This window comes from Scylla paramamosain, chromosome 18 (genome assembly GCF_035594125.1).
Source record: "Scylla paramamosain isolate STU-SP2022 chromosome 18, ASM3559412v1, whole genome shotgun sequence".
NCBI classification, from domain to species: Eukaryota; Metazoa; Arthropoda; class Malacostraca; order Decapoda; family Portunidae; genus Scylla; species Scylla paramamosain.
In genome coordinates, this window is record NC_087168.1 from 21,061,180 (window position 1) to 21,072,149 (window position 10,970).

The 10,970-nt window shown below is 46.3% G+C and overlaps 1 protein-coding gene across 3 annotated transcripts in view; it reads left to right on the forward strand.

Annotated features, from left to right (window-relative positions):
* LOC135109255 (follistatin-related protein 5-like) overlaps positions 1-10,970 on the forward strand; it is a 129,537-nt gene that overhangs the window by 83,377 nt on the left and 35,190 nt on the right. For all 3 annotated transcript variants that reach the window (XM_064020515.1, XM_064020517.1, XM_064020516.1), the window contains one exon: positions 6,141-6,254. The gene's annotated coding sequence lies outside the window, so the exon portion shown is untranslated. The remainder of the gene's footprint in view (positions 1-6,140; positions 6,255-10,970) is intronic.

A 10,970-nucleotide genomic window follows, 5' to 3' on the forward strand; every position in this document is an offset into this window, starting at 1 on the left:
GGAGTGTATTGCTACTGAGTTGAGAGAGAGAGAGAGAGAGAGAGAGAGAGAGAGAGAGAGAGAGAGAGAGAGAGAGAGAGAGAGAGAGAGAGAGAGAGAGAGAGAGCGTAAGATAAGCCTATAGAGGTACACAATAAGTGGTGGAACTTCACAATAACATCAACAGCTGTGTAGTGAAGGTCCGTCCGTCGCTTCTTCTCTTCTGGGACAATGAGAGAGAGAGAGAGAGAGAGAGAGAGAGAGAGAGAGAGAGAGAGAGAGAGAGAGAGAGAGAGAGAGAGAGAGAGAGAGAGGCTGAGTTTATAGTGGAAGACGGGCGCGCTTAGGCCAAAGGAGAGGACAGTGGGAGAGGGAGAGGGAGGATGGAGAGAGCGAGAGGGAGGATAGAGAGAGAAAGAGGGAGGCGAGCGAGCCAGAGAGAGCGGAACAGACAGACAGAAAGGAACGAAGGGAAGGCGTAGTTGAGTTTGGGGGAAGTCGGAAGGGCGTCGGACGTCGAGCGGCGGGCGTCGACTGGCTGGCTGATGAAGACTTATAGCTTTGTTTAATTAATGGTGAAGGAAACGTTCCAGCCAGCGCCACTCACCCAGACAGGCAGACAGACAGACAGGCAGACCTCCCCTCCTGGCGACCCTTCTGCTGTAATTCCGCTGAGGGGTTCCCTAGTGCTCTTGTGCGTCAGGGAAAATACGCTAGCGACGATGTGACAGCTTCTGGGTGCGTGGAGGTGCTGGAGGGGTGAAGGGGATGCTGGTAGGTTGTGTAGGCTAGGCTAGGCTGGGTAGGCTTAGGGAACAAGGCGTATGGAGTGAGGAGGGTCCTTGATTGGTTGGGGGAGGAGGACAGAGACGTGTGGACTGAGATGGAAGAGTGACGAGTGAAGAAAGCAAGCGTCTTGAGGAGGTATGGGGCAAGTGAGGGGAGAGGCGTCTTGGTGTGGAAACAGACGTCTTGGTGAGGGAACAGACGTCTTGGTGAGGGAACAGACGTCTCAGTGAGGGGATAGAAGATGAGTGAAGGGAACAGGCGTCTTGGTGAGGGAACAGGCTGAGTGAGGGGAACAAGGGGTGAGTGAGGGGAGAGCGGCGGCGTGGTGGCGGAGGGAGCAAGAAAGGCGTGCGGCAGGGCAGGCATCATGGAGCAGCGGTAATGGCTAGCCTGGAAACTCGCAATTCCATTTATTTTATTGGCTTTAAGGGAAGTGGTGGTGGCGTCTGGCGTGCCTGAAGGTGCCGCCGCTGTGCCAGGCCGGGCGTGCAGCTGCCTCGCCGGCGTGGTGTTGGGAAGGTGCAGCTGCGTGCCGGGACCAGGGACGCGGCGGCAGCGGAGGCGGCTGGAAACAAGTGAATGGCGTCTTTCTTTTGTCACGGGTCTTTGATGTGGGATTGTCATCTTGGCGAGAACCTTCCTTCGCTACGCCCGGATGCCTTCACTCAGCGGAATAACGCTCCATTTTTTTTTCATTCCTTTTTTATTCTTTTCTGATCAGTGGCTGACTCACGCCGCCTCGCCTTGAGCCGACGTGGGCCGCCCTTCCTCCGACGGTGGCGATGTTTTCGGTGGTGGTAGTGGTGATGGTGGCGATGGTGGTAGTGGTGGCCTTAATACTATCATTATATCCGCGTCCGAGGGTGTTTGCGAGGCGCCCCGAGTCACGGCGACTTGCCATTAGCCCCTAAGCACTTTACTGGCGCACTTCGGCATGTTGCAGTAATAAGCATAAAGAAGCGCGTTAGAGGGAAGGCTTACTTAATGACCCGGACATCCGCTGCCGCTGCCTCCCGCCGCCATCCGTGCACCAAAACAACGGACATAACTGCAAAGCGGATCGCCGCAACACACAGACTGGCCGGGGTCACTGCAACACTTTGCCGCGCGTGGCCAGCAAAACACCCGCCGCCACCACCACCGCCACCACCGCTGCTCATATAATTACGGAGTACATTTTCACGCAGCACAATACGTGTTTCAGGAAGCCATTATAGAACGTAAGGTAATTATAACAAACCGGTCACGGCAATAGATAGAAGAGAGGAGAGAGTGCCATGTCAAAATAATCTGATTAGTTTATTTTTGCTATGAATATTGAATGGAACATTAGCGGCAATGCACCCTACACGCTCCCCACCCCTCACCTGCCTCTCCCTTTCTCCCTCCCTCCCTCCCTCTATGTCGTGAGCTGTCCTGTGGAGAGTGGGGGGGGGAGGGAGGATAGAGAGAGAAGATTTCTGTTGTAATCCAGCTGATGGGGGGCGGGAGAGAGATAAGCTCTGTCCATTCCCCATCACCCCCACCAGCTGCCTCCACCCCTTCCACCCTCACAGCTCAGAAGACTGGGATTGGTACAGTTTCCATTTGTTTATTCATGTTTTCATAAAGGAAGATGTAGAGAAAGATGTCCATTTTTTTTAACACCTAGTGAGGGAGAGACGCTATCTTCCTCCTCCTCCTCCTCCTCCTCCTCCTCCTCCTCCTCCTCCTCCTCCTCCTCCTCCTCCTCCTCCTCCTCCTCCTCCTCCTCCTCCTCCTCCTCCTTCTCCTCCTCCCAAACAGCCTATTTATAGTTGCCCAAACAACCTAATATATAGTAACCCAAATAGCCTAATATGGACCCCAGTGTCTGTCGTTGTTTGTACTTCCTTTGTATTTCTTTATATTCCTCCTCCTCCTCCTCCTCCTCCTCCTCCTCCTCCTCCTCCTCCTCTTACCAGTGATTTCGTTACCCAAAGCAGCCGTCACCTCAAGGTACGGAGGAAAATATTGAGAAAAGGAGGAGGAAAACCGTGAAAAAAAGGTAGAGGAGAGGAAAAAAGAAGAATGGGGGAGTGAAGCAAGGAAGGGGAGAGGATAAAAGAGCTTAGACAGGCCTGGGTTTAGAGGCGAAGGTAGAAGAGGGGGAGAGGGGGAGAGGGAGAGAGGGAGGGGAACTTAAGAGAGAAAGGGAAGTTACGTGTGGGCGCCCCAGCTTCTGCAGACGTTGCTTCATTATAGTAACTCAACCAGGTAACTCTTGGTGGCTGAGGTGAGGGGAGGGCCAGGGAGGGGTAGGTGAGGTAAGGGTGGGGTGTCGGTGGGAGGCTGTTGAGGAAAGGGAAAGCTGGATCAAGGCAGTGATTATACACCGGCTTTCAAATTCCCACCACCACCACCACCACCAACACCACCACCACCATCACCACCACCACCACCACCACCACCACCACCACCACCGCCACCACTACTACAATATATATTTCCTTCACCAGCAACACCACACTGCTGTCCATCCTCCTCCTCCTCCTCCTCCTCCTCCTCCTCCTCCTCCTCCTCCTCCTCCTAATTATATTCTTGTCATATCTCTCTTTCTTCTCTATTCTTTCTTTTCCTTTTCCTTCTTCTCTTTATCCTCCTTCTCCTCCTCCTCTTCCTCCACCTAGCCTCCCCCACCACCACCACATTAACCCTTTCTTCCACCACCACCACCACCACCACCGCACTAAACCACCATCTTTCATTCTCTACCACCACCACCACTACTCCCACCACCACCACAAACCATCATAAGGTCGTTTTCTTCTCATCTCCATTATTTTTTTTTCTTTTTTTCCTTATTTTTTTGTTCAGCCTTCTGGTCGTTTCGTGATACATGAACAAAGAAAAAGATAAATAAATGAGATAATAAAAAGACCGATAAATAAATAAATAAATAAATATAACCTCAGGCAGATGCGCGGCTAAAGTTTTTTAATCGCAAGGAAAACGGGACGCGGCGGGATGCGGAGTTCGGCAAGGATTTTCACGCCGGCATTAAGTACGGGAAGAGTTTGAAAGGAACGAGCGGGAAGTAGCGGGGCGGCGGGGACTTGGTGGACTTTCAACATGAACATTTAAACCGGCTGTTGACCGCGGCATGTACTGATTAAGAGCCTCGTGCTGACTGGTGCGCAATGGAAGGGGAAAGAGAGATTAAATGTTATGATTGTGTTTTATTATTGTTTTTTTGACCTGAAATGTTTAAAATACTATACCTATTTATTTATTTTTTTTTTTTTTATCATTCTTTGTTTCTTTTTTCCTTCCATTTGACGTTTGTTTAAGAACCTTGTGCGAATCTCTTGCGGAATGTGAAGGAAAAAGTACGTAAAACTATTTCTATTTTTAATCTTTTTTTTTTTTTTTTTCTTTAGGAGATTCTACCTAAGAGCTTCAAGTGAACCTTTGTGGAAGCGAAAAATGCTACAACTACTGTTTCCCCCTCTTTTATTTCCGTTTGAGTTTTACCTTTTTTCTTTTTTGTCTTTTTTTTAACGGAACCTTTTGTCAACCAATGCGGAATGGCAAAAGAAGAAAAAAAGGAAAAAAAGAAAAGATTACCTGCTGCTCCTCTTCTCTCTTTTATTTTTCACTTTTCTTTCATCTCTGGTTGATAAAAAAAAACCCTTATGTCTTTTTTTTCCTTTTTTTTTTGCGGAACATTTTGTCAACTAGTGCTGAGTCATAAGAAAAGGGGAAAAAAATAGTACCTGTTCCTCTTTTCCCCTTTTTTCGTTTTTTTTTCGGCGATTAATTCCTTCTCTACCTAATAGCATGACATTGTGTATTTTTTTCTCTATCTTTTCTTTTTTTTACGTAATCTTTTCTCAAGAAGGAAGAAAAAACTGCTCTTCCTCTTTTCTGTTTTTTTTTTTTCCCTCTTTGATTTCTCTATTTGATAAAATGACCTTTTGCAAATACAGATTAGAGTTTTGAAAGATTACACTCACAGCAGAGGTGATTGAATGTTTAGTAAAGATAGTGCATGTAATTTCGCTTAGTTTAGGTTAAGTTAGGTTAGATTACGTTATGTTAGATTAATAGATTTGCCCAAGACTACTCAAATAAATAAATAAAATAAAAAAAAGCTGTCATTACGAGTGAAAGGGTATAGAATGTCTTTCATTTATGCGCTTGACAAAAAATACAACTCTTTATGTACCGCGGCATACATAGATCATAACTTCATCTGTATATTATTTCGTCATTGATCTGTTATTAAAAATACAGCTGTTCGTTTATTATGGCATACATTTCAATCTCATCAGTGTAGTTTGTATTTCCCACAGAACTCGTGCTCAAAATACAGTTGGTTATGTATTACAGGTATATATTTTAACTTCATCGGTGTAATACGCAATTTCACTCAGAACCCGTGCTAAAAAACACAATCACTTATGTATTATTGGCATATATTTTAACTTCACCAGTGTATTTAGTATTTTCATTCACTGCCGGTACTGAAAATCCGGCCATTTATGTATAATCACCATATATTTTAACCTCATCAACGTAACAAGCATTATCTACAAAACCCGTGGCTGAAACAAACAGCAACTCGGAAAAAAAAAAAAAATTATGTAATACGACACATTGTTTTAACCTCAGTGTAACAAATATTTCACTCATAAATGCTCCAAAAAACACATCCACTTATGTATAACTAGCATATATTTTAACCTCATCAGCGTAACAAGCATTATCTACAAAAACCAGCGAGCAAAAACACAACACACAAAAACTACTTATGTATTACGGCACATTGTTTTAAACGACTGAGAGGACGGGGGTGGGAGGAGGCACGAGGCAAGTGGAGTGGGTACGTACGTATGTATTTCCCACACAACTGCTGCTAAAATGAAGTCCATAAAACAACTTTTCCTGGGCGTGCGGTGCTTCCGGGGCCTGGCTGACCGCCCTGCTCGCTGAGGCTTTGGCCGGACCCCGCACCTGGCGCGCACCTGTGTGGATCAGCCGGCCCGTGACGAGTGGCGGCTCAGAATCCTTAATCCTCTCCCCTCCAACTGCCTCGGCCCACACACAACCCACCCACCCCCCCTTCTGGTCTTCTGCCGCGGCGCATAGGTGTGAACGCGGCGGTAACATGAGTAAATATGACAAGGGCCGGCGTGAAAATAAAGGAAAACACCGCGAGAGAAAGCGTGGAAATGCTTGGAAGAAGAATGCAATGCAGGCAGGACGTGATGACATGTTTATGGGGCGTGGTCTCGGAGGTGGCGGCGTCTTGTCTTGGCTTTTTTTAACGTGCTTGTATTGGTGGATATTCAGGTTTTGAAGGGTATGAGAGAGACAGAGAGAGAATATAAACCACAATGTGTCTCTTCCAGGTGAGGCGTAAAGGCCGAGAGAGAGGGAGAGAGAGAGAGAGAAAGAGAGCGAGAGGGAGGGAGAAGCAGCGTCCTCCCTCAGACAAGAGACGCCAGCGTGGAGCACCAGCCCATGTAAGTGTTGTGTTCTTTGCTGTAACACACGCACACACACACACACACACACACACACACACACACACACACACACACACACACACACACACACACACACACACAGTAGTAGTAGTGGTAGTAGTAGTAGTAGTAGTAGTAGTAGTAGTAGTAGTTATAGTAGCAGTAGTAGTAGTAATAGTAGTAGTAACTTGTAGTTTATTGACAAAAAAACACGACTAATACAAAAAGTTAGTCTTGTTTTTGTCCAACATAAATAAGAAAAATCAATCTCTCTCTCTCTCTCTCTCTCTCTCTCTCTCTCTCTCTCTCTCTCTCTCTCTCTCTCTCTCTCTCTCTCTCTCTCTCTCTCTCTCTCTCTCTCTCTCTCTCTCTCTCTCTCTCTCTCTCTCTCTCTCTCTCTCTCTCTCTCTCTCTCTCTCTCTCTCTCTCTCTCTCTCTCTCTTTCCCTTTATCTCTGTCTCAAATCATGGCAGATCCAGCCTCCCTCTACACCTTCCCCGTACAAGGCTAAGGGCCACTTGCAGGGAAATGGGTCTATTTTTCCGCCTAGATTCAGGTGTTGGTGATGTAAATATAATGTTGCTGGGAGGCGGAAGGAGAGAAAGACGGGGGGAAGCCTTTGAGGGCGGAGAGGAGTAGAGAGGGGAGAGGGAGAAGAAAGGGAGAGGTGTGCACTGAATGGTCTTAAGGGTTTAGAGGATACTAAGGGTGCCATTAAATAATAACTTGGTACAATGGGCGAAAAAAAAAAAGAGAAATGTATAGGTTTTGTTACTCTCAACAGGTTAGACTTTGGTTGAGAAGGGATGAAAGAGGGCGAGGAGCCGGAAAATATTTAACGTTACGGAGGAAAGGAGAAGAGAGAATTGACGAGGAAGAGAATTAGGAGGAGGAGAAGGAGAAGGAGGACAACGGTGAAGATGAGGCGGAAGAAAATGGGCAATGGGAACGGTAATGTGTAGAAAGATGATGAAGGGAGGAGAAGGAGGAAGAGAAGAAGAAGAAGCTGAGGAAGAGGGAGAAAAGAGAAGGACATGGGTGAAGATGAGGCGGAAGGAAATAGACAATAATGAGAAGGGGAAGATGGAGGAAAACAAATGAGAAAAATAAAGAATGAGAAAGAGGAAGAGAAGCATAAGCTGGCAGGAGGAGAAAAAGGAAGAGGAAGACAGCGGTGGAAATGAGGCAAAAGGAAATAGATAATAATGAGAACAGGAAGGTGAGGAGAAGACAGAGGAGAAAGATGATCAAAAGAGAGGAGAAGGAGAGAAACAGAGGAAGGAGAAGAAGGAGGAGAGGAGGAGGAGAAAGGAGGAGGGAAAACAAGCAAGGGACACGTACACCAACAACAATGACGAGGAAAAGGAGGAGAAGAAGAATAGATGATAAAAAGGGAGAAGGAGGAAGAGAAGAGGAAGCAGATGGAGGAGAAAGGAGAAGGAGGAGGAAGGAAAACAAGCAAGGACAGTGACACTAACAACAATGATGAGGAGAAAGAGGAGGAGGAGGAGGAGAAGAAGAAGAATAGGAGATGATAAAAAGGGGAGAAGGAGGAAGAGGAAAGGGAGCAGATGGAAGAGAAAGGAGGGAGTAGGAGGAAGAGGAGGAGAGAAAACAAGCAGGGACATTGACACTAATAACAAGAACGAGGAGGAGGAGGAGGAGGAGGAGGAGGAGGAGGAGGAGGGAGGAGGAGGAGGAGGTGGAGGAGGAGGAATAGGAGATGATGAAAAGAGAGAAGGAATAGAAGATGGAGCAGAAGGAAGAGAAAGGAATGGGAGGAGGGAGGAGGAGGAGGAGGAGGAGGGAAAACAAGCAGGGGACAGAGACACCAACAACGATGACGAGGAGGAAAAGGAGAGAGAAGGAGGAGGAGAAGGAGGAACAGAAGAAGAAGAATAGGAAGCGGGATGAAGAAGAGAAGGCATTGAGCGATGTGAGCATAAGCTTCTTTCGTGAGTCACTTTCAGTCCTCCACTCTATTTTCCTCCTCTCATCATTCTTCCATTCTTTGTCTCCTCCCCCCTACACCCCCCCCCCACCTCCTACACTTCCCCCTCCTCCTCCTCCTAAACGCTCTCCAGGGAATTACGGTGCAGGAGTCGCCGGCAGGAGTGGAGTTTAGTCTTCAAGATTACAGTCATTTTGTTGCTCTCCTGAATACCGCCACCCCCCCGACCATCTAGCCTCACTTAGGACTCAGTGGTGTTTGTGTTGGTTTGTGTTGGTTTCCGGGGTCCGTGAGGCTCTTGGACGGTCTGAGAGGAGGGGAGGGATGGGGCAGGGAGGGCAAGTGCTGGTGCGGGTGAGTGGCTGGGTGGGTGCGGGTGAAGGGCGGTACGGGTAAAGTAAAAAGGGGCAGTAGTTTGTGGGTGTGAGTTGTTGTTGGTGGTGGTGGTGATGGCGGTGGTGGTGTTAATGGGTTTCGGCAGCAGTGGTGGTGGTGGTAGTAGATGTAGGGTGTGTGTGTGTGTGTGTGTGTGTGTGTGTGTGTGTGTGTGTGTGTGTGTGTTGTTTTTTGGATGATGATGATGATGTTGTGTGTAGTTTTGTAATGTTTCGTGTATTTTTGTGTTTGAATTTTCATATGTGGCCACTAAATATGTATGTATGTATTTACGTATGTATATATGTATCTATTTTATCAGTCCATCTATCTGTGCATGAGCGTGTTTATATCCTTTGTCTTCGTATGTGTGTGTGTGTGTGTGTGTGTAAAGAGTGAACGATCTGTCTGTGTCCGTGTGTCTGTGTGTATTATACTTTCGGAAGACACTCAACACTCACACAACGTAAAGAGTTCCCGGAAAGACACATATTGATACTCCCATCGCTCCCATAACCTGACATGTCTCATAACCGTGCAAGCGTAACCCAGAAAAAACGAGGATCCGGGGCAGATACGTGTACCAGAGTTTTGGGAACCATTGAGCTGGATAATTACTTGTGAATTTTGTATATGTACTGTGTCTTGTATAAAACTGCCTACTTAATTTTCTTTTTTTTTTTCATCGTAACTGTTTGGTAATGGGCGACACTTGCTCTTTGAATTAAGTGACTCTAGATGATCTGACTAGGAGAAAAGTAAAATTGTCTGTCCAAGTTACTTTACACTCTTAAAAACGTATTTCTTTCGCTTAGCAATGATGAAATTAACTTTATTTCTTTATTTATACCCATCCAAACAATTTATATGTCTTAGTGTTAGCAGAAGGCAACCGTATGGAAGGAAAAGGCAAGGGAACTAAGAGCGTGTGTACTGTTGTCTTAAAAACTTACTTCTTTAGCTTAGCAATGATAAAAACTAACCTTATAATTCTTTTTTTCCATTCATACCCATCCAAACAATTTATTTATCCTAATGTTGGCAAAAAAGAAAAAAATAGGAAGGGAATTAAGAGTGTTTGTACTATAGTGTCTTAAAAAACTTACTTCTTTAGCTTAGCAATGATGAAAATTAACCTTATATTATTTTTTCCATTCATACCCATCCAAACAATTTATTTATCTTAATGTTAACAAAAGTCTATTGATGGAAAAAGGGAACCAAGAGTGCTCGTTAATCAGTTCCACTTCCACTTTGCAATCTATACTGACGATGCTGAAGTAGTAATAGCAGCAGCGGCATCAGCAGGCGCAGTGGTGATGGCTTTGCGGTAAATCGTGGCGGTGATGGTGGTTTACTGTGATGGTAGTGGTGATGGAAGGCTCACTAACTTACCGCACTGATGGTGGCAGCAGCGGCAGTAATGGTGGTGGTGATGGTCATGCATCCCGCCGCTGTGGTAGTCATGAGTGCAGGGTAATGATGAGACTGATGTGGTGACGAAGGGAGTGGTGGTGGTGGTGGTGAGGGGTGGTGGTAAATGACAGGCTGACACCTCACCAAAAAAAAAAATAAATAAATAAATAGAGATGGTGATGAGACTGACAGTAGCCCGCGTTATATAGCATGATTGTGACGGCCATGGTGATAGTGTTGCTGTCAGAGTGATGGGTGGTGATTAGTGGTGGTAATGATGATGGTGGGTGGCGGTGGTGGTGGTGGTGATGGAAGGGGATGTGATGGTGGTGGTGGTGTTAATTAAATTTCATAGGGGTAGTTGAAGAAAAAAAGGAGGAGCAGGAGGAAGAGGAGGAGGAGGAGGAAGAGGAGGAGGAGAAGGAGGAGGAGGAGGAGAATATAGAAGATACAACAACAACAACAACAACAACAACAACAACAACAGAAACAAGGAGACAAACTACAAGAACAAGGAGGAGGAGGAGGAAGTGGAGGAGAGGAGGAAGGGGAGGAGGAGGAGGAGGGAGGGAGGGAGGAGGAGGAGGAGGAGGAGGAGGGAAACTAAGTACAAAAACAATAATAAAAAACAGGAACACGAAGGACAAGAAACACCTACCAGAGGAACATTGAGGAGGAGGAGGAGGAGGAGGAGGAGGAGGAGGACAAGAACAAGAGCAAGAACGAGGAGATGAAGAAGGAGGAGGACGAGCAAAAGGAGGAGGAGAAATAGAAAAGAAAAAAAAAAGCAGGGAATAAAAATCAGTGTGTGTGTTTTCATGATAATAAAATGTAATGATAACCGTTGTGGTGGTAGTGGTAGTAGTGGTGGTGGTGGTAATGTTTATGGCTGTGATAAGTAACACGATTACAGTAGGAGCGGTAGTAGCAGTGGTGCCAACACGTGTCCATTGGAAGTGTTGCCATCATTA